General features: G+C 43.8%; 1 long non-coding RNA gene across 1 annotated transcript in view; it reads left to right on the forward strand.

The window, feature by feature from the left end:
* The window catches only part of LOC111562309, a 56448-nt gene extending 35683 nt beyond the window's left edge, over nt 1–20765 (forward strand). The window contains exon 3 of the long non-coding RNA XR_002745476.2: nt 20204–20765. This is a non-coding gene — a long non-coding RNA (uncharacterized LOC111562309). The remainder of the gene's footprint in view (nt 1–20203) is intronic.
* Nucleotides 20766–24744: the final 3979 nt, after the last annotated feature.

The following is a 24744-nucleotide window of genomic DNA, read 5'->3' on the forward strand; positions in this document are numbered from 1 at the left end:
ATCAGTGGGAACATGGTCAAATTTATGAGAAGGCTTACATGCGGATGAACTTGCTGATCTATTTCACAAGACTCTATAAGACTAAGTGAGGTAAGAACAAGGTGTAGAATATGCATGGTGGTCGTGCTTAATTGAACAGCTACCATGTGCCAACCACGGTGTAATAAGAAAAATATATGCATTATTTTAATTAGTCCTTATCACAGTCATCATGTGGGTATTATTGTTTTCATTCTCCCTTATTCATAGATTGGGATATTGCCGCTCCAGAACGTTAAGTAATTCACCCCAAGTTGTGGAACCCATCAATTAAATGCAGGTTATCTGAAGAAATAGGATAGTGCGTGGTTGGAAAATCAGACCATCTTGGGAGGTAGTGAGACTCCCCTCCATGGGTCAGGTGATGCAGGGGGATCTAAATTTGGTCGGAGAGTTTAACTCAATGGATTTTAATTTTTTCCCAGTAACATTTCAAAGACTTTTGAAATGAAAATCAAATACCGTAAATATTAAGCTTAGTTTTGCCAGGGAGAGAAAAATAGCCGTTCTCAGGCTTTTGGATGTGTGGTTCACATTCGGCCACAGAAATTTAGAGCTTCCCTCAGGTCTGAAGCGATTCAAAAAGATCTTGACAAGTCAGCAATAGTTGCAATGCACATACTAAACCCATGCACTGGCGTCTCAGAGATTCTGTAGACACATTCATAGTTGCATACGGCATAACCTCAGCTCCCATCAGCGTTGCGGAACCCCTTGAGGAGAGCAATTCGTTGCTTTCTCCAGCTTCTTTTATACACACACGGCCACAGGCCAGTAAACATGCATCCTTTCTCTGATGCCAACTGACTATCAAGCTGTACCAATTATTCCATACAAGTTCTACCAACTCTACTATTTTGGTAAGCCATTCAACTCCGTGTTCTACCTGACAAATTTTCGTAACAGTGGGAACCAAGAGTTAAAACAAAATTAAATGTATACATTGACCAACTGTGGGGGCACACTGGTGATGAGTCCATGGTGCAGCTATTTTCTGATGAACGCTCTGGAAACTCTTGTATTCTGGCCACTAATCCTGCCTGAGGCACAAGATGCTGACTGAATTAAGAAGCCTTTTGTCCTTACTGTCATGAACTAGACTTTGTCAATGAATCTTGAACATGTCTTAATTCAGAGAGAAGATCTACCCCCTATGCTTTTAATGAAGTTTTAAAATTTAATTCCAATATAGTTAACATATAGGCTTATATTAGTTTCAGGTGTACAATATAGTGATTCGACAATTCTATGCTTTACTCGGCGCTCATCGTGATAAGTATACTCTTAATCTCCATTACCTATTTCACCCATCCCCCCACCCATCACCCCTTTGGTAACCTGTTCCCTATAGTTAAGAGCCCGTTTGTTGGGCCCTGTTTTCTTTTTTTCCTCTTTTCATTTATTTTATTTCTTAAAATGTTTCTTAATTTCACACACGAGTGAAGTTATATGGTATTTGTCTTTCCCTGCTTGATTTGTTTAGCATTATACTCTTTGGCTTCATCCAAGTTGTTGTAAATGGCAAGATTTCATTCATCTTTTCATGGCTGAGTGGTACAACAGTGTATGAGTGTTCCTTTTCTCTGCATCCTCATCGACACTTAATTATTATTAAGTGTTGTTTCTTGTGTTCTTTTTATTTTAGCCATTCTGACAGGTGTGAGGTGATATCTCAATATTTTGATTTGCATTTCCCTGATGATGAATGTTGAGCATCTTTTCATGTGTCTGTTGGCCATCTGAATGGAGATGGGAGATGTTGGAGAAATGTCTGTTCATGTACTTTGCCCATTTTTAGTTGGATTATTTGGGTTACTTGTTTTTTGTGTGTTGAATTACATAAGTTGTCTATTTTGGATACTAGCTTTTTATCAGATATGTCATTTGCGAATATTTTCTCTCATTCAGTAGGTGGTCTTTTATTTTTTTTAACATTTATTTATTTTTGAGAGAGAGAGAGCAAGCGCAAGTGGGGGAGGGGCAGAGAGAGAGAGAGAGCAGGCTCCAGGCTCTGATCTGTCAGCCAGAGCCTGACTGGGGCTTGAATTTATGAACTATGAGATTATGACCTGGGCTGAAGTCAGATGCTCAACCCACTAAGCCACCCAGGTGCCCCCAGTAGGTTTTTTTTGTTTGTTTGTTTTATTGGTTGTTTCCTTTGCTGTGGAGAAACTTTTCCTTTTGATGTTGTCCCGACAGTTTATTTTTGCTTTTATATCTCTTGCTTCAAGAGGCATATCTAGAAAAATGTTGCTATGGCCGATCAGAGAAGTTACTGTCTGTGTTCTTTCCTAAAATTTTTAGCTTCGGTTCTCACAGTTAGGTCCTTAATCCATTTGGAATTTATTTTTGTGTGTGCATAAGACAGTGGTCCAGTTTCATTCTTTTGCATGGTGCTGTCCAGTTTTCCCAACACCATTTGTTGAAGAAACTGTCTTTTCCATTGAATATTCTTGCCACCTTTGTCAAAGATTAACTGACCCTATTGCATTCTGGGCTGGAATAACCCATATCTGAGGTTTTCAGACTTCACGAGAAAGTCTGGCTACGACTTAGTGGCCACTGTTGCCCAAGATGAACAAACTCCATGAGCCCTGTTTCCAAACCTCATCCCCTTCTGTTAACTTACTGCTATGCAATCTGGACAGGTCATTAAACTTTTGTGAGCCTTGATTTCTTTCCTTGTAAAATGGTGATGTTAATTATATCTTCTCTGTAAGACTGTGCTATGGAGGTAAAATGAAATGAAGACTATGATAGATCTTCATAAACCGTAAAGTGCCTTGAAGAAAAAAAAAAAATTATTATTTTTAAAGTGATGTTCTGGCAGAGCCTGGTCCGTAGGCCGAAAACAGGCTGAGTCAGAAGCAGGTTTGTAGGGGAGCGGGAAGCCTGCTGGGGCATTGCTAAGGAAACCGAGCGGGAAATGTACGTCACTGGGCCCCATCCTTATCTGCCCACTGCAGAGTATCAATCAAGAGCACAAACAGTGCAAGGGACCAGTCATGGATAATTTGGGAAAAACACATCAGATTCCATTTTAGGAGGGAAAGAAAGTGGGAGCAGTCTCCAAAGAAAGAAAATACTTCTCTTGGTTACAAAGAGGAAAGCACTTCCTGAACATTGCGAATTGACATGTGTAATGCCATCTGGAAGGCAGAGGGAGAAAGCTGGCTCTTAGGTTTCCTTTCAGAAGGGGAAGCCTTTGTCCCTGGCATCATTTGGATATTTGTAAGGAGATGAAGTTTAGTAGCATAAGCCCTGGGAGTCCCTCTGGGCTCAGCTGACGAGTTAAATTGTCAGCTTCTCTGTTGAGTAAAACAAGTTTGGATACAAATGAATCTTGTGACCCTGGGAACTGAAACGGTGGAAAATTCCCTGTGTGTCCCTTTAGATCAGTGACATCTCTCACATAATCTCCCTCTTTGCCTTTAAGACTTTTCGTACTACAGTTTTGATTTTCATGGTGGATTATTTTTCTTGCTCCCTCTATACCTGCAACGGGGATTATCTAGTAGATGTTCCAAATTCGACGTTCCTTAATGGAATTCCTTGTTGCCTGTGCTCTCACCCCCAAGAGTGCCCCGCCCCCCCTGCATGAGAACTCCAGGCCGGTATTGGACCACCCCAGCTATAAACCTCAAGGTGATTTTGACCCTTGTGGTTCTTTTACCTAGTGTAGTGTCAAAGAATCCTACTGATGCCATCTTCCTGGATATGCCTAGCCCACTTCCTTCTAGTAGGACTTCCTGGTTCAGGCCTTCATCGTGTCTTGACTGGACCATGGGTTTGGGCATCACGTCTAGCTCCTCATGACTCTAATACCTCTTCCTGAAGCTGCTAAAGCCACCTTCCCAAGGGGCAGGCCAACGTGTGCCATTGCCTTACTTGAAAGGTTTGGTTGACTCCGCGTTACCTGAAGAAGTGCACCCTCTCCTCCATGACATTTGTGTGTCCTTTTGAGGACAATACCGGAGATCGTATCACCAAGAAGCCACTGTAACGTCAAGTGGGGTTCAATGCGGTTTGTTCGTGAGCTGACCTCTTCACACCATCTAGATGCTTCCATGGACAAGAATCGCGGTACGAAATGCAGAGAAGACTGGCTGTGTAATCAAAATCGTGTTTACTATAGAGTTTTCTGAGAATTCCATTGGTTGGTCATTAGTAGCGATTTAGTTTCCTGAATTGTGTTCAGCCTGTTTAACTGGGACTCTCAGAGATGTCATGCTAAGAGGGAGGTGTTAGGTAAACAGACTAGGAAGTCTTTTCCATTACAGGTTTGTAAGCATGAGAGGCGGACCCTGGGAATCACCGTTCCTGAGAATAAGTAGATGAGGTTGGTTAAAGAAAGCCACTTATGGACAGTTTTTTACACCAGGTAACACTCCGAACTATGTATGTTTTGTTCAGTAGCCTGCATATTCTTGTATTAATCACTGTCTGCTACTTATGGCTTCCAAAAATATTTAGAAGACCAAATATCAGGCTTGTTTAGAAGTAGAAATTTTTCCTAGGGTCCCTGTGTCTCACTGCTCTTCCGTTTAGGGAACGGATTAGAACTCAGACTGGAGGGTCTTCTGGGTGATAGATAGTTCACAAAGCGACACGTGGAGAAGAGACGGGGACCACAATACCCGAGCAGTTAAGATTAGTTCAAAGCAGACGTAAGATATGCGCGTATACGCTGAAATTATTCAGACGGAAACATGAAATGATGAACAGTGGTTACTTCCGCAGCCGGGTGGGACAGTGTTATTTTGTAGTTTACATCTTCCACATATGAAATTTGTTTAACCAGTAGCATGTACTATTTCTGTTAAATAATAATTAGACATATTTATATGTATTGCCACGGAAAGGATCCATAATACATTTTTAAAAATTTTTTCATGTTTATTTATTTTTGAGAGAGAAAGAGACAGAGTGTGAGCTGGGGAGGGGAAGAGAGAGAGAAGGAGACACAGAATCTGAAGCAGGCTCCAGGCTCTGAGCTGTCAGCACAGAGCCCGACACAGGGCTTGAACCCATGAACCGTGAGATCATGACCTGAGCAGAAGTCGGATGCTTAAACTATGAGCCACCCAGGAGCCTCCAAAATACACTGTTAGTTGAAAAAAAAAAGCAAGTGGTAAATGTTGTGTATTCCATAATTTCATTCTTGTAAGCCATCACTGGAGTCTAGATGTATATAATATTATATAGAATATATATTCCATACTATTATATATATATAGTATATATATTTATATTGTTATATATACACTATTATATATGTATATGTATATATATACACACACACATATATGTATACACACACACACAACATATAGATGAGAAGAAATGTCAATTTTTTTTCTTTTGATCAAAGGAAATCTGATTCATCTTAACAGGAAGACAGGAAATTCAATCCCCATGATTTTGCGGGAGTTTTCCTCCCTTTCTAGAGTCACATACAAATCCTCTGGTCCCAGTGCCCCATGGTAGCCACTCGTGCCTATATTATCCACATTTGCATGGGTCCTTGATATGGGCAGTTCAGTGCCTTACATGCTAAGCTTGGAGCAGAATCTTTGCTGAGACCAGACTTATCCTCTGAACATTCCTTCTGTGGCCCTAGTCCCTCGGTGGAGAGGAGTCTGGAATCAGGGCCAAAGTACCTACTGTACGGAACCCAAAGTCCTTGTCCTCTTCCCTGTCTTGAGGACTGTCCTTCTTCTAGTACCCCACCCTCCCAAACCCCCAGTACAAATCACTCCAGAAGTTCCAGGCCCAGGAACAGATACCTTATTTTCAGGTATCTTTTTTTGGCTCTAAGTCAAAGAGTCACAAAAGAGCCTGAAATTTTTGGAGTTCTTGCTCTTGGAGTTCTGTGTATATACTTGTGTGTGAGGGTTTGTGCATGTGCATCTGTGTTAATGCACGTGCATTTGCACACATGCATATATTCATGGGGAGTTATGGAAGGTAAGAGTGTGAACAGAACACTATGTAACGTCTTGATAAATCATTTTGCCACACTCATGTTACAGATAGGAAGCAGACTCAGAGCAACTCGCACAAGGTTAAGCACTTTTAAGTGGCAGGGCTAATTTTGAATTCTGATTTCTCTAGCCCCCAAATTCATTCTAATCTCCTCAGACTTGACCCCAGGTAGATTTCATAGTTAATAGAAGGACTGGACATTTCAGGCAAACTTTCCCAGATACTCACTTTGGAAACTTCTAAGGAAAATGCCAAATTGCCCGATTTTTTTCCTCCTTTTCAGACTGCATTGGAAGGTCCTAAGAAGATAGTAATATAAAGACCATGAGGTGGCCAGGATTAGTAGCCTGAAGAGAGTTTAGGAAAGTCTAGGCTGTGGTTTTGATTTGTTTCCTTCTAAGAGCACTGTGTTAGCGTTTTTGGTTTTAAACAACAGAAACCCATTCTGCCTAATATATGCCAATGAGGAATTTATTGGGAGGATCTGGAGTCAGTCACAGATTCCAAGGGAAGTGGACATACCAGACCTTAGAAAGAGCAGGTCTGGGGCTCTGAGGAGAAAGTTCTGGAGCCCAGTCTTTTTGTGGGGTTTACTATGCTCCAGTTTTAGTCTGTTCTTGAATTCCATGCTTGGAACTTTCCTAGAGGATCTCATTGCCCTGATACGGGTCATGGAGCTACACCCAAGTGCTGAAAGGTTAAGGGCCCTTGACTGGCAGCCCCATGGAGAGGAGGCAAAGGGGGAGTGGGGGTAGCCTTCTTTGCCCAATGTCACCCAGCAAATCTGGGCGGAGCGGGGATCACAACCCAGACCTTCCAGCTCCAAACTGGGCGGCCTCTCCTTTGGTATGATTACCATGCTTTCCATTCCAAGCGAGTTCAAATTAGAAGCTACGTTACATAGTTGACTGGGGGTATTTTTAGGTGCTACGCACTTTTTAAAGGGTTTTTAAAAAACAACCATATCCAAACAGTCAAGAAGAAAAATTACAAACATTGTGGGGAGTGATTAGCATTCCCCAACCGAGATCGGACATCCTGCAAAACCGTGTTGTGTGTGTGGCTGATCTGCTTCCCGATTAAGAAGTGAATGAGGGGCGCCTGGGTGGCACAGTCGGTTAAGCGTCCGACTTCAGCCAGGTCACAATCTCGAGGTCCGTGAGTTCAAGCCCCGTGTCGGGCTCTGGGCTGACGGCTCAGAGCCTGGAGCCTGTTTTCCGATTCTGTGTCTCCCTCTCTCTCTGCCCCTCCACCATTCATGCTCTGTCTCTGTCTGTCCCAAAAATAAATAAACGTTGAAAAAAAAATAAAAAAAAAAAAGAAGTGAATGAAACCTGGAGGCCTTTCCTCCCTGGTTCCCAAACTTGGCTTCACATCAGAGTCCACTGTGGATTCTGATCAGTGCTGGCTTTGGAGTGTTTGACCTGGGCTGGATCCCAGCTTTGCCTCCGCCCGGTTGTGTGACTGCGTGAAGGTCACTCGAGCTCTCCAAGTCGCCAGTTTCTTCATCTGCAAAATGGTGACAAAATTTTACCCTGGACTTCATGAAGCTGTTGGGGGAATAAGACAGAATCTTTTGTGGGCGGTGTGTTGATCACCGTGGCTTGGCACCTGGTAAGTGCTCAGAAATATTCCTGGCACAGTCCCCTGGATTCTCCTTCCTTTAGTGTGGCTCTTTAGGCTTTCCATCCACGGCTTGCACATACACTCCCCCTCAGTCGTCAGCAGCTCAGCGAGATCTGCTACAAAAGTCAGAATCCCCTGAGACCGCAAAGTAGGCTCTTTCACGAAAGCCAAATTTCAGGAGCAAACTGGAATTGATCTCCTCTTGGAAATGAAAAGTATTATTTGATCCAGAAGGCTCACTATTATATTTAAATCAAACAGTGTTTAAAAGAACAGCAGGAAAGGCTGGCAAAAGCAGAGCAAATGGCTCTCCCCTTTGAAGGCCATCACTCCCTGTGAGTGGGAAACCATCGGTCACTAGGGATCCCGCTACTTTCTTGTTCCTCTTCGTAAATGAAGAGGCTGCAAAGCCAGGGGTCAAGGAAGAACCAGAGCAGAAAGACGGTTCGTTTTCTCCTTCCTCCTACCTGTTCGCCAAGAGCCTCCCCCTGGTGCTGTCCGTGCAAGAAGGATGGACAGGCACGTGGTGGGCAAGAAAGATACCCATGGAACAATTCACAGCCAGCCCTTGGGGAAACCTGACAGTTGACGTCAAACTTCTTGCAATCCCGGGAGGGATCTGTTCCTAAGAAAACAGGTTCTGATGAGTAAGCGAGCAAGGTTCTGGTTGAATGTGTGTGCAGACGGAATAGTAGGTGGATCACACCTGAGGTTTGTGAGAAAGGTGACACTCTGTGAGCAGGTGCTCGTTTTGTCCAAGTTGTCCTGCGGCGAGGTAAAACATGTAACGTTCATTTCTGTTCATCTTCCGTCGCTACCAACAGTGATCTTGGCTTACCGGTTTTCTTCCCACCCCCCCCCCCCTTAAATCAACTGTCACTTTGAGGAGAGGGAAGATAAAATCCCAAATTCCGTTCAGTGCCTGAGAGGGCGTTGGAAACACATACTGGCTTTGGAGACGTATGCATATTGGAAACATACATATAGTGGAAACACATACTGTGTGTTGGTGGGCTCTGTGAAAGAGTTGAACTTGGGGGTTGAGGTCCTGGCAACAGAACTGGTAGGACAAGCCTTAAGTAAGGTCTGTAAAGAGTCCTATGTCATCCTAGGTGGTTAGGTTCTACACCAAAGGGGAAACGATTGCCGCTAGATATTCTGCGAAGTTAAAAAGGAAGGCAATTGACAAGAATAGATTTGAGGAAACCAGGATTTTTAGTCTCTTGTTCCGGTTCCCTATCACTGTAGAGTCTGATGCCTCGCTGCCTGACAAAATAGTGGTATAAACACCTCCCGCCATATTATTATGCTTACAGGCTCTGGGGGTCAGGGAGTCAGGGGAGCTTGCTCCTGCGTCACAGTGTCTGGGACTTCGGATGGGAATACAAAAGCTTGAAGGGACTGGTAGCTGTGGCTGGATTCATGTCAAGGCTGGCTCCTGCCTCCGTCGGGAGGGTAACACTAGCCACTGTGCTGGGGTCACTGTGGGGCTGTTCGCAGGAACATCTCACCTAGCTTTTCCATGCAGTCTCCCTGCTTCCTCACAGCGTGACGATTGGGTTCCAAGAGGACCAGGCAGAAGACGGGACCCTTTTGAGGACCTAGCAAGTCACGCGGGGTCATATCCTCAGAAGGCCTGGCTGACCTGCCGCCAGCTTCTCTCTGACCTCGTCTCCTACACTCTGACCTCTGCTTTTTGAGCCCCAGGCACACCAGTCTCCTTTCTGTTCTCCACCACCTGGAGCTCCTTCTCGCTTGGGAGCCTTCAAACATGCTTCTGCCTGGAATATTCTTCCCTTCCTCGTATGGTTCCTCCCAAAGGGAGGAGCGGGAGCAGGATTATTTTCTGTTTTAAACTTCTTGGCCCTGTTTCTGCAAGCTGTCAGATGTGCACGGAGCAAAAGGCAGCCAAGCATGTATGTTGTGCCTTGTTCACACCCTCTGCCTGGGAGTCACTGACCCTGACAGTGGGGGTACCGGAATGTTAACATTCCAAGTAATGGAACTTCCTTTATACCCTAAGTGAGAGTCACGGGCCCTGGCAGCCTTAGTGTCACCAGACGCTGGCCGTCTGCTTCTGATGTGACAGGTGACAAGGCTCAAGGGCAGTTCTTCTTTTCAGATAGGCCACTGCCACTGCCACTCCAATCCCCCCACCCCTGCAAATGACTGCCTCCTCATAGTAGGGACAGAGCGGTTTATTATAAAGAAGTGAAGTTATCTCTGAGGGACACCCGGGGCCAGAGAGCAGGCCAATTGAAGGGACTTTTCCTGGAACTAATATGAGTCTACTATTTTAAACATATAAATCCTTCCCTCAAGTGGCAACCTCAATATTGACAATTACGTCTTCTCAAAAAAACAAAACAAAACAAACACTTTCTTATAATCCAGGGATTGGTGAACATCTTTTCCAAAGGTTGAGATAACAAATATTCAGGTTTTGCCAATCCTACGGTCTTTCGTTGCAATGAATGACTCAAATCTGCATCAACAAATGGGTGCGGCCATGTTCCCATGAAACTATTTATGGACACTGAAATTTACATTTGGTACAATTTTCATAGGTCACAAACTACCTTTCCTCTTTTGATTTCTTTTACCCTTTGAAAAATAAAAAAACAGTCTTATCCCATAAACTGTACAAAAGTAAGCATCAGGGCCAGATTGGTCCCCTGGCCCTACAATTTAACCCATGACTCTGGGATCTCAGTTCCCTGTAATTTACAGTTTGATCATCAGGTCAAGTAATTTTCCAGGGACAAACACTGGCAGTGTTTATCCAGTATCTATACCTGTGCTGCACTCCTCTCTGCTTTGGTAACTATTACCCCTTCTTTAAATCTCAACTAGCTACTTCTATTTTTAATTTTTTGAGGACACTCCAGGTTGTTTTCCATGATGTCTATGCCAAATTATAATCCCACCAACATGTGGAAGGGTTCCCTTTTCTCTGCGTCCTCTCCAACACTTGTTTCTTTTTTTTTTCAATACACGAAATTTATTGTCAAATTGGTTTCCATACAACACCCAGTGCTCATCCCAAATCCAAGACTTGTTTCTTGTGTTGATTTTAGCCATTCTGACAGGTGGGAGGTGATATCTCATTGTGGTTTTGATTTGCATCTCCCTGACTGAGCATGTCTACATGTGTCTGCTGGCCATTCGTATGTCTTTTGGGGGGAATTTTCTATTCATTTCCTCTGCCCATTTTTAAATCAGGCTATTTGTTTTCTTGCTATTGAGTTGTTGGATTCCCCTATCCACTTCGGCTATCAATTCGTGTTCAGATTTATAGTTTGCAATTACTTTCTCCAGTCTAGAAGTTGTCATTTCGTTTTGCTAGTGGTTTCCTTTTCTTTGTGGAAGCTTTTTAGTTTGATGTAGTCCACGTGTTTATTTTTTGCCTGTGTTTTCGGAGTCGTAGCCAAAAAAAACAAAAACAAAAACCAAAAAAAAACAAAAAAAAACAAAAAAAAACCAAAACCATTGCCTGGAACAAGACCAGAAATGTTTTCTTCTAGTTTTATGATTTCAGGTATTGCATTTAAGACTTCAATCCATTTTGAGTTGATTTTTGTGTTTTGTGAGTGTATAAGGGTCCAACTTCTTTCTTTCGTATGTGGCTATGTTTTAACCATAAAAGAAAAAAAAAAAGGAAATCTTGCCATTTGTAACAACATGGATGGAGCTGGAGAATATTATGCTAAGCAAAATAAGCCAGACACAGAAAGCCAAATGCTGTATAATTTCATTTACATGCGGAATCTAGAATAATCAAACTCCTAGAAGCACGGGATAGAATGGTGGTAGTTCAGGGATGGTGTAAGGGGGAGAAACGCAGAGGCGATAGTTAGAGGGTACAAAGTTTTATTTATGCAAGATAAACAAGTTTTAGAGACCTACTATGCGACATCGTGCCTACAGCTAACAATGTAGTGTACTATATATTTAAAATTTGCTAAGAGCACAGATACTATGTCAAGTGCTCTTACACACACACACACACACACACACACACACACACACACACTATAATAACAACAATAATAATAATAAAGAGAGAAGGAGGAAACTTTGGGAGGTGATGGACATGTCTATTATCTAAATGGTGGTGATTGTCTCACAGATACAGGTTTATCACCAAATTCGTTGAGTTATACATATTAAATACGCATAGCTTTTTACATGTCAATCATACCTCAATACGGTGGTTTCTAAAAAAGCTCAGTTTGAATTTCAATCATTACAAAAGCCCTTTAAGAACCTTAATTGGAATTAAAGGACGCTTTCTCATAAGTTCCTGTGTTTCTTGGCACTTATAAGTTGTGTTTATGTCTTTCTTTGTATGATCATGTAATTACCATCCACCTCTCTGACAAGACTGTAAACATCAAGAGATCAGCAACCAAATCTGTGTCATTATCCATTGTATCCTAAGCTCTAGCAAAGTGCTTGACACCTAGCAGGGACTCCGTAAATATTTGATGAAGGAATGAAATCTAGTTTCCTTTTGTCTATTTCTGCTCCTGCTCTGAAGAAAAGGAGAGCCCCTTAAAAAATGGCACTTACAGCAATCAGTTAACTGTGGAGTCTATAGGATAACTTCTTGCTTGGGTTTTCAAGTGGAGGCAGCTAGGGGCGCCTGGGTGGCTCGGTTGGCTAAGTGTCTGACTCTTGGCTTCAGATCAGGTCATGACCTCACGGTTTGTGAGTTCGAGCCCCGCGTCAGGCTCCCCGTTGATGTGCAGAGCCTTCTTGGGATTCTGTCTCCTTCCCTCTCCGTCCCTCTCCCACTCGTGCTGTCTGTCTCTTTCAAAATAAAGAAATAAACTTAAAAACTGGAGGCAGCTAAATCTGAACTCCAAACTCAAATGTGGAGAAGAGTTGCAACAGACCATTCCTTCCACGTTCTGAAAGCTTCACCTTTAGACATCCAACTTTTCTTGCTCAGAGTTCCCTATTCCGTGTGATTTACTGCAATTGTAGTTATGCATTTATTTTGGGTAATCATTTGATTACTGTCTGTCTTCAGTCATGGAGGCACTATGTACACTCTGCTAAAAATTGTCAAAATAAGGAGACTTTCAAGACAAACACAGAACTAGGAAATTGCATTAGATAAGACAAATGAGTCCACTAGGCACATTTATCTGGAGCATAGTTTTGGGCCAGCATTATTTTTCAGGTCTTAATTTTGCCTCGTTCTTGCACTGTCAGATTAATGCAATGGTATCTGATGCTCCGACAGGGATTTAGGATACATTTAACATATTGTTTAAGGGTAATGCTAGAGCAAGGCTGAGAATTTATCATTCGTTCAACAAATACTTATTGAGAAACGCAAGATCAGAAAAACACGGTCCTGGCCTTAAAGAAGCACAGTGCGGAAGATGCATGCCAACTTCCCTTGCCCATTCCTACCGCATCCTTGGTTTGCTCTTGCTTCTGCAAATTAGCATTCAGTTTAGGTCAACTCTGGATTAATCCAAGGTGCCCGTGACCAACAAGGAAGTTTGCACTGGTGTCTGGCCTTTCTTTGTGCCTGAGAGGTTAGCGTGAGTGGGGGGGGATGTCAGGGTCTGCGATTCCCCCACAGCCTGAGGCTCCCCTCTCTCTGTCCCTGTGTGGAATGAGATCTGACGGCAGCTCCACGGAGGAACCCCCTGCCAGCGAGGGAAGGAAGTCTGAAGGGCACCGGACGGCAGGTCAGAAACCTTGGTTTCATCTCGGCTCAGTCGCAAACTCACCAACACGGCCTTAGGCAAATTACTTTTCTCCCTCTGTACCTTCGTGTCCTATAAGGAAAAGAAAATGAAAAATTGGGTAAGGATGTTTAAGGTCTTTTTCAGGCTCGAGTTCTCACTTTCTACCCATCACTGTGTGTCCGTAGTGGAGAAACCACAACAAACACTGAGATCTGTGGTTTTTGGTTTAATAACCAGCTGGTTTTGTTAAACTTAAATGTTTCATATTTAAAAAAACAAAACAAAACAAAACAAAAAACCCAACTTCAACCCCTGTATCAGTTGCCTGGCTGAAAACAGATGAAGATTACCAGGCTCTAAGGTGTGAAATCTTTCAGCAAGGGGAAGGCTTCCCCTCGGTTTTGAGGATGCTTTTGTGGGGGACTCCTTTTGGATGAGACCCAGTCTGACAACAGGCGGAGGGAAAGGGCTTTGATAGCTCAGAATAGTTAACATTTATGGCGCATCTGTTAGATGGCAGGCAATGTCCTAATTGCTTTGCACGTATTACCCCATTTAATCCTCTCTGCAACAGGATGTCATTCAAACAAAAAAATTAAAAGAATTCTCTTCCAAAAGGCCAGCAAGGAGCAGGATGCTTAGCATCAGGATGAAAGTGTTAAGGGAGCAATTAAGAATGCATTTTTATGAGCGCATAGCTCTGCAGCGAAATGCTGGTGTTTATGTCATTCACCAAAGACTTTCTAAGCAGCCTTCCTGGTCCCTAGGAAAGCCACTAACTATTATTCCCTGCCTGTCACTGCAGCCTGAATCCCATGGTTGATTACAAAAGATAATGGAGAGGAAGGAGGTGGGCCTGTAAAAGAGAGAAAGGCCTGAACAGGTAGGTAGAAAGAGATTTGTGTGTGGTCTAGATTTATTAGCCCAGGGGATGGTGCGTATAGTTGTAAGACGGTGAGCGGCTTGGAAGGGTGAGTTCAGGAAAATTAATGGAAGGATTTTATTCCGTGATGAAGACACTGTTTTTGTTTGCAAGGGACTCAGGAGCCAGATTATGAGTGGTTGAAAGTGCCAACTCTAAGCCAATGCAGGAAGTGCCAGAGACAACAAAGCAGGGGAGGTAGGACTCACCTGAGGGAGAAGGAGGTCGCTTCAGGGTGAGGAAGGGAGCAGGCGGGGGAGGGAGACAGGGACACAGAGGGAGCATCCACACTCCCTTTAGCTGTTCTACTCTGGGCTTTCACCGTTTCCTCAAGATCAATGCTTCTCATCTCAAAAACAAACAAACAAACAAAGTTCGTTCCCATTTTATTATAAACACTGACTTTGTCCTAGAATAAAATGGACCTGAGCTTGTTTTAATTCTACCGTAGAATCAAAATAGCTTCCCTCCAGTTTTCTCCACCCCATTAAAAAGCAGAACCCAATTGGGGGCACCTGGGTGGCTCCGTGGGTTAAGCCTCTGACTTTGGCTCCGGGCATGATCTCGAGGTCTGTGAGTTCGAGCCCTGCGTTGGGCTCTGTGCCGACAGCTCGGAGCCTGGAGTCTGCTTTGGATTCTGTGTCTCCCTCTCTCTCTGTTCCCCCCCCCCCACTCCTGCTCTTGCTCTCTTTCTCTCTCTCAAAAATAAATAAACATTAAAAAAAAAAAAAAAAGCAGGGGCGCCTGCATGGCTGAGTCGTTTGAGCGTCCGACTTCAGCTCAGGTCATGATCTCATAGTCCGTGAGTTCGAGCCCCACATCGGGCTCTGTGCTGACAGCTCAGAGCCTGGAGCCTGCTTCAGATTCTGTGTCTCCCCCTCTCTGCCCCTTTCCTGCTCATGCTCTGTCTCTCTCTGTCTCTCAAAAATGAATAAGCATTACATTTTTTTTTTTAATTAAAAGCAAAGCAGAACCCAGTTGTTCACAGCTGCCTATCCTTGATTCTTTCCCTGACTTCCCACAAAACAAAATGTATTGAGTCCTTACCACGTGTAGACTTTGTTCCATACTGTGGTGAATCTCATGGGAGCTCCATGCCGTTCTAGCATAAGGGGGTCAGATAATGAACAAAATAAAAAATGAAATGACACAACATGATAGAAGGTGGAAAGTGCCAAGAGACGCAATAAGGCAGGAAGGGTAATAAGGGAAGCTGCAGGTGGCAGGGGGCATGCAATTTTAAAGAATATGGTCATGGAGGGCTTTGTTGAGACGGTTGAGCAAAGAGAAGAAAAGCTGAGAGGGTGAACTGTGAGGACGTCCGAACATCCTGGGGGAAATCATTTCAGGCAGAAGAGCCGAATGCATGGCTTGTGTTTTCAAGGAACAGCAAAGAGGTCAGCGTGGACGAGCAGGACACGAGAACAGAGCTGTGGGGGAAGGGGCAGACTCCGCAAGAGCTTTGCTGACACTCCGAGGGATAAGAAGAGCCATCAAAGGGTTTTGAGCAGAGAAAGGACACAAGAAGTCTTGAAGTGCCTACTTGCAAGATATTCATCAAGGGCATCCAACTTCTTCCTGTCTCACTTCCATCATCCTTGTCTGAAACACCACCGGGGCGCGTGGGTGGCTCAGTCGGTTAAGGGTCCAGCTCTTGGTTTCGGCTCAGGTCATGACCTCATGGTTCGTGGGTTCGAGCCCCGCATCCGGCTCCGTGCTGTCAGTGCAGGGCCTGTAGGATTCTCTCTGGCCCTCCCCTGCTTGTACTGCCTCTCAAAATAAATATAAACATTAAAAAAAAAAATTAAAACACCAGCATTTCTTGCGAACTTCTGGGAACCCTCAGACCTGGCTTCCACAGTTTTGTACTTACCCTCTCAAAACTGTTCTGTAGGCAGCAACCACAATGATCAATAAAACGTATTACCAACACGCCCTTGCTTAGGCTTTGATGACTTCTCGTTGCGCTTTGAGCAAAACCTAAATTCCTCTCAACCTGTCCAACTCTGCTACAGCCACACAAGCCTTCTCTCCATCCCTCAAACCCCCAACTCTCTCTGCCTCAGGCTCTTTGCACCTGCTCATCCCAACTGTCCCTCCATTACTCTCCATCGGAGTACCTTGTTCGTTCCTGAAGGTCACCTGCACAGTTGGTGAGGCTGTATTTATTCGTTTGCTTAGTTTTTAAGTCATCTGTTTCTTCTGCTAGACTGTGAACTCTGTGAGGGAAGGACTCCTCTGCGTCTCTCAGTCATGGTCGTCTGGCATGTTGCTGTTGGCACTCGGTGAGAAATGACTGAGTGAATAAAAGGAAGGGAGAGGGTCATAGACACATCCAGACTGTGGAATGACACGTATTCATTTCTTAGTCAGTCCGGGCTGCTGTGACAGAATACTATAGACTAGTATTCTTCAACAGCAACCATTGGTTTCTCACGATTCTGGAGGCTGGGGCATCCAAGGTCAAGGTGCTGGCAGATCTGGTATCTGGTGAGCGTCTTCTTCCTAGGTTTCAGACTACCATCTTCTCATCGATCCTCATGCTGCTGAAAGAGAAATCATCTTTCTCGTGTCTTCTTATAAGGCCGCAAGTCCCCTTCATAACGGCTTCACCCTCACGACCTAACTATCTCCCCAAAGGCCCCGTTTCCCGATACCATCACATCGGGGGTTAGGATTTCCACATGTGCATGTTAGGGGGGCCATGAACATTCAGTCCGTAATGATATACACATGAATTGTACTATTAGGACAGAGGAAGTAGGCTTTGTGAGCAACAAAAGAGCCATCGTTTTATAAACTGTGCTAAACATTCTCCTAAAGGGAAGAAAGGGCAGCAGGTGTAATGTGAATACTTGAAGAAGTGACATCCTTTTACTTTGTCAAATGATATTTTTAGTGTATTCATTTCTCCTCTAATTGCTGCTGCATTTATTTCAGTTTCCATGGGAACCTAGAGAGGGACTTCCCTATTTTCCCCTCCTCTTTGGGCTTCAGCAAAGAAAAATGGACCAGGAGGGAGTTTTCAAGAGCTGCTCCAAAATTCCTGGTTCATCAGGTGGCTGAGGGTGACACACCCTTGTTGGGACTTGCTCAGGACCAGAGGCTGTGCCAGGCAGTGAGGGAAAGGAGGAGTACGAGATCTAGTGCTTACCAGGGATGAATCCTTTCAATACGGTGTGGTGGGTGATGTGATACTTTTGTGCAAGGGGCTTTGTGTTGAAAGAGAGAGGTCAAGGAAGCTTTCGGAGAGACAATGCCTAAATTGTGTTCGAAAATTGTCCTGGAGTTAGCCCACCAAAGGATGAGAGGAAAGAGTGGGAGGAAATCTCTCATCAATGGCCAATTATTTTCCTGGTTCAATTCGAAAGCATGAAGAATGGTTGGAATGCACGAGGAAAAGATGAGAAAGACATTAAAACCCCAGGAAAGTAAAAACGACAGTCTTCCCATCACTGATGTCCACGTACAAAGGATGGGCGTGGGACTAGGCAAAGACAATTCCGAACTACCTAAGAAAAGGAAATTCCTAAACATTTGTGGTCTTGGGTTTTCCCAGGTGAAAGGGGTCAAATTGCCACCGTTGGGATATATTCAATCATCTCGGATGAGACCCTACCTTAGAGTATGCATGGCATCAGAGCAGGTGTATCAATCTGAAAAGGCGTAAGCCTGACCACGGGATGGTTAGATTGTAACCAATAGGAGTGCTGAGAATGCCTCTGCCCACCTGGTTGGTCTAGGACTGGTGTTTCATCAAAACAGGACCAGCCGTCTACAGCCATCCAAAAATAAACCAAATCCTTTGTAGATGTGTCTCAACAGCATGAACGAGAAACGTAATCCCTAGCGACCTTCAAATTCCCTCTTTTCTTGCTTTCTCCCCGCCACTTCTCAAACTGCAGGTGCCCCCCGCCCCGACCTCTCTCTGCCTAAATCTTTATGTGCTTTTTGTTACCCTCACCCATGTCATTTCCTCTTGATCCTGTACCCTGTGATCCTGAGAATGATAACGTTGACCTCTCTTCCAGGGAGAGGACCCTCAAGAGCTTGAAATTTTCATTTTGTCATACGCTCATTAATAGGATCTGCAAACATTCAATTCCACTATAGACGCAGAATCCTAAAATGTGTGAAGGAAAGCGGGGATCTTAGTACAGTGCTCTTACTTTACAGATGACAGTTCTGAGGTTCATAGAGTGGAGGCTGGAGAAGCTCTCGGGGCCAGAAACCCTGAGACGGTTGAGACCATGTGTTCATATTTTAATAGCTAAACTCCCTTGAGTGAGGCTCAAAACTTAGATTCCTTCCACTAAATTCCCATCCCCAGAAGATTCTATTGTGGCTCAGTGGGATCACAGTGCTACCTTAAAGATTCTCCTCATGAAGCCAGAATACGGTTTTTCTCATTTCTATTTTTATGTTTGAATATGGTAACAACATTTCAAAACAATTGCCTTCCTGGATGGCATTTGTATTAATTTTTTCCCCCAGCTACCCAGAATAATTAAATGCATAACATAAAGCAAGACGTATAGAATCACCCAGATGCTTATTCTTGGTGATGATCTGCCAAATTAAAAACGTGCCTTGAGCAAAGTAAAGTCTGCGGGGAGAGAGTTTAGAACAAACAACAATAATAACAAGGCCCTGGCAGTGAGGCTAGAGGCTTGAGTGTCCCTCCTCACTCAAGCCGGCGACACTCCTGTGAGTGAGGTACCTCGACGTTTTCATTTTGCAGGTGAGTGAAGATTTGGAGAGGTTCGGTTCCAGGGCAGATGGTAGAACCAGCATCAGAGCTCAGGTCCGGGATAATTCAGGTCTGAGCTCTTCATCTTGCCACGTTACTCATCAAAAGACTAAATACATCGATTCAAAGGTGGAACCGTTTTACATGCTCATTCTCGCTATCTAGACGTCACGGATGGATGCAACGAGAAGAAGCAGCTGCCACTGCAGAGCAGCCCCGCAGAGGATTTAATTTCAGTGGACTCCTTCCTATGGGCTGTGAGAAAGCTCATTCGGCAGGCCGGCTGGGATAGATCAGCCGAAGTATCACAGGGGACAGTTCCGATACTTTAACAATTCCTGCCCTGCAAGTCTAGCAGCCGTCACAGAGCGCAAGTGGGGGAGGGGCAGAGAGAGAGGGAGACACAAAATCCAAAGCAGGTTCCAGGCTCTGAGCTGTCATCACAGACCTCGACTCGAGGCTTGAACCCAGGCACTGTGAGATCAGGACCTGAGCCGAAGTCGGATGCTTAACCGACTGAACCACCCAGGCACCCTTCTTTTTGGATTCTTGGGTCAATAGCTAAGTCAGTCTTTCCTTATCAGGTCTCATGGCCCCTCTGGTCAAACACGGACAAGTAGACACACACACACACACACACACACACACACACACACACACACCATGATCTTCCTCTTTTGCTTCACAATTCATTGTCAGTGGCTCTCTGGTTCAAGTACTAACATAAAACTATGTTTACATACGTTTAATGATTATTACCATTTTGCTTGTTCATTAACTTTTAATTATTGTTATGATAAATAATAACAATAACCATTAAGTCACCGGGCTTTAGTCAGGATCCTAAGCATTGCGTAGTTTCTCTTGCTCTCTTATAAGCCCATGGGAAAATCCATGTAATCATAGCAATCATTCATTTAAGGGAATGTATTTTCCTATAAGTCCTTTGTGGATATACTGGCTTAAGCCAGCGGATGGTCCCCTAGGAAAAGCTGCAGGCTTGGTGGTGGCCATCCATGCTCATGGTATTAAAGGTCTTTCATTTCCATTTTCAGCCCAGTTTCTCACCCAAGGTCTCGATGCTTACCTTTTAAGTGCTTTGGAGACATTACTCTTTCCATGGCCTTCAGTCAAAGCAAATGAAGTTTAAAACTAAACTCATTGTTATTCTAGGACTATGCGCCACATGGCTACACTGGTCAACGTGTGTCAACATGGTCAACACTGGCTCGACATGGCGGTCAACAGCTACACTGAGTACACGAAATGCAGCCAGTTTGAATTGATGTATACTATAAGTATAACACTTGAACTTTGAAGAGTGAGTACAAGAGAGAAAAATAGCTCATTAATGATTTTTATATTGATTCCACGCTAGAATGAGAACATGTTGTATGCAATAATTAAATAAAACATATGATTAACATGGATTTCACCTGTTTTTAATTTTTAAAATGTGGCTCTTAGAAAATTTAAAATTACGTACGTGACTTGGCTATTTCTATTGGACGGTTCTGTGCTGAAAGATCAAACCTGGGAGAGACTGTGTAATTTTCTTCCTTCTTTCATGAGCGAAGAGTGAGGATAATAGCTCATTATTGAGTCAGTTTTGCATACCTGATAACGGGGCCTGGCACTTACATGTGTTATCTCATCCAGTCTTTACTGCAATCCTACGCATTAGGTAAAATGGGTTATGCCCATTTTTGAGATGAAGCCTGTGCAGAGAAAATAGCTTGTCCAGGGTCATATAGCTTATGATTTGGATGCTCTGCATTGCTTTTTTTTTTTCAACGTTTATTTATTTTTGCGACAGAGAGAGACAGAGCATGAACGGGGGAGGGGCAGAGAGAGAGGGAGACACAGAATCGGAAGCAGGCTCCAGGCTCTGAGCCATCAGCCCAGAGCCCGACGCGGGGCTCGAACTCACGGACCGCTAGATCGTGACCTGGCTGAAGTCGGACGCTTAACCGACTGCGCCACCCAGGCGCCCCTGGATGCTCTGCATTGCTTTAATTCTTGTGAATGCTAAAATACACAAGTACTTCCCAAGATGTAGACGCCATGTATATATCTCCATGGCTGTCTCTCACTCAATGGTAGTACGATGGTAGCCATTGTACTTCTCCTCAACTATCTTTGCCTCCAATTTCTGATCTCATTTTCTCTTTGAAAAGAACATATACCTGATTTAAGAGAAAAAGTCATTCCCCCGGAGCAGGGACCTCTACAAGTACTTACTACACAATCTATTTCCTCAACTAAGTAAGGCAAAGGGGAGCGGCAAAACGGGAAGCTCCGTGATGGAAGGTGAGTTTCCATTGTGCTTAAAGCTGCATCTTGTCATGGCAACACAGATATGCGCACGTACGCTCACACACTGCAAATCCTTCTTTCCAGAATCTGTGGATATGTTCTTTTATCCGATAGGTCACTCACAAATATCTTCTCCCATTTTGTAGGTGGCCATTGAATTTTGTTGGTTGCTTCCTTCACTGCGCGGAAGCTTTTCATTTTGATGAAGTCCCAACAGTTTATTTTTGCTTTTGTTTCCCTTGCGTCAGGAGACTTATCTAGAAAGAAGTTGCTATGGCCAATGTCAAAGAAGTTATTACCTGTGTTCTCTTCTAGGGTTTTACGGTTTCAGGCCTCACATCTAGGTCTTTAATCCATTTCGAATTTATCTTTGTGTATGGTGTAAGAAAGGGGTCCACTTTGATTCTTCTGCATGTAGCTGTCCAGTTTTCCCAATACCAGTTGTTGAAGAGACTATCTTTTTCCCATTGGATATTTTTTCTTGCTTTGTCGAAGATTAGTTGACCATATAATTCTGGGTTTATTTCTGGATTTTCTATTCTGTAACATTGATCTATGTGTTTATTTTCATGCCCGTACCATACTGTTTTGATTGCTACAACTTTGTAATATACCTTGAAGTCCAGGATTGTGATGCCTTCATCTTAGCTTTCCTTTTTCAAGATTGCTTTGGCTATTTGGGGTCTTTTGTGGTTCCAGACAAATTTTAAGACTGCTTGGGAATCTGTTGGTTTTCACAGTGTAGTGGCATCTTAGACTTGGTCCCCAAGTTAGTATAAAGGTGAAAATAACCTAACGGCCAACGCTGCAGTGTCAATAAATTTCCTTATAAAAGGCAACATTGAAAGCAGACTGTCATCTCAGAACAAACCCAACTCAGCTGATTTCTTCTCTAGCTTAGAATGGATTGTTGCTTCTTTAGGTGAATGTCAGATGGTGTTGCTTGTTTGTATTTAGACAGCATGTTATATGAAAAGTGCATCACTTTAGACACTAGAATCACATGTAGCACAGTGAGACGTTCATTTCAGGAATGGTACATGAAAACTGAGAGCAAATGAGGGCAATGAAATTCACTGTTATCATCTCATGCTAACTCTAGGACATACAGTCATTTTATGGAATGGAGGACAGAAGTGTTTTTATGTATTTATTGCTTGTTTCTTTCTATTTTTCAACAAGCACATAAAATTGATTTTGTGCAAGTTAATACACATGCATATTACCTCTCAGTGTCTCTGGTAAATAATATTGGCCTCTTATGGGTCTATCACGAATGAGGGTCCTCAAGGAGGAGATTTTTGGTATAGCAGGGTGTGACGTATTTTTACCTTTGGGGCACTGGAAGAATTCATGAGTTCATTCACAATTCTTAGAATGTTCTACGTGCCAGATGCTGTCCCAGGTACTGAGGAGTCAGAGGTGAATGAAGAGCCCATCCCACTCTAACCTGCTCAGAAATTTCAAAGGGTTTACTCATTTTTTTTTTTTTAATGCCCAGGAGCATTATGGGTATGGTCCCTAGCTTGTCAGATGAGTAGCTTAAGTTTTCTCATATTGTCATTGTTATCATTTCCATTATCATTAGAAAAAGGAGGAGGCAGAGGCTAGGAGGTGGAGGAATGTTAGCACCTGACGGGTCCCAGTGCAAAGCAAAGGGCAGTGTGGCAGAGTGGCACGCTGTTTGAGCTTTGGAGAAGGTGTGGCACAGATATTGTGAGGACCCGAGCGAAAGCGGCTTGGAGACCCTGCAAACTGCAGCTCTCTGCCTTGTCAAGCGTTTCTGTTTTAAACTTCGTGGAACAAATGCCGACAGGAGAACCAATCTCTCAAGGAACTAGTGTCACTCTTCTATTGGAATCCTGTTCTTCTCATAATTGTACTGTGTAACTTTCCAAAAGCTTGAGGACATTGATCTTGTCCAATTATCCCGTTTTTTAGGCCGTAGAATGAAGCTTAGAGAAGGGCCATCGAATTTCCAGGTTATTCGCGAAATCAGTGTTTCCCTTAAAAAAAAAAAAAAAAATCATCTGCTTCGTTTTTCCCGGAAGATCATAAGTTTGCTTTGTTTTAGAAAGCTAATTGACTAACTCACTTCAAAGGGGCCCTTTTGACTTTGTGCTCTTAATCTAGAGTTTATGATATTTCCCGGTGCCAAATGAGAGACTATCTACATCAACTTTGTACCCTTCTTCTGTTTTCTCTCCTCCAGGTACTTTATGACCCAGCCGCCTTTTGGATCAGAAAGATACTGGAAGCTATAAAACACACAAAGCCAGGCTTTGTTACCACCTGCGTGTACAGAAGGACACTCGCCCTGAGCGGGTGCGCATCACATGCTCCTCTAGTCTCTGACTCTACTTCCCCAGTCCGTCTCTGGGGAGAGGATGGAGGAAGGCAGAGGCAAACCTGCCTGCCTGGGGGGACCTGCCCCTCCGTGGAGGCGAGTTACGGTGTCCCTGCGGGCACATATATTTAGAGTGTGCTCTCTGCTTCAGCAAGTTTGTCTCAGGCCACATCTGTTGCTCTAAGCCCTGAGAGTGCAGCCCTCAGCACTACTGTGAGGACAGCTCAGTTTGCCTCTGGAGCCAGGCTGCCCCATCCATTTCCCATGGCTCCGAGCCCACTTGTGGTCACGTCCCTTGCTTTCGTCTCCCTCAACACGGCAGATGCCAGCTGGTGTTCCCAAAGAGCTATGGTATCAGTGCCCAGCACTCTTTTCAATTAAAAAATATCTTTGAAACATTTGAAAGGAAGTACGTTGCTTTTTTCTGAGACGAGCAAGGAAAATTGGACAGATACTGAGGGGTGTAAATCAAAAAAGCAAGTAAGAACTACGATTCTGCTACTCAGAAAAGACCACTGTTATTTTGGGAAATTCTTCATAGATTTTTCATCCTGTACCATGGGCGTTCCTACAATTGGAAAGCTGTTAAACGTGCTGCTAGGCATTCCAGGTTTTTGTTGTTGTTGTTACTGTTGTTGTTTGTGTTATTGTTGCTGTTTAGAGACAGAGAGAGAGAGCTCCAGAGCTCCTGAGTGAGCAGGAAGAAGGGCAGAGGGAAGGAGAGAGAGATAACCCAAACAGGCTCATGCTCAGTGCAGAGCCCATGGCCGGGCTCGATCTCGTGACCCTGGGATCACGACCTGAGCCAAAATCGAGAGTCGGATCCTCAACAGACTGAGCCACCCAGGCACCCCATTTTTTCTCTTAACAATATTTTGTGAATATTTTCTCATATCATTTAATAGTCTATGAGACCATGTTTGGATGTGTGTGCGTGTGTGTGTGTGTGTGTGTGTGTGTATACACATATACACAATGCTTTCTAGTGATTTCTTCCATAATTTAAAACTTCTCTTAGAGACAGAACCATCGGGATTCTTGTATAACATCA

Source organism: Felis catus, chromosome A1 (genome assembly GCF_018350175.1).
Source record: "Felis catus isolate Fca126 chromosome A1, F.catus_Fca126_mat1.0, whole genome shotgun sequence".
NCBI classification, from domain to species: domain Eukaryota; kingdom Metazoa; phylum Chordata; class Mammalia; order Carnivora; family Felidae; genus Felis; species Felis catus.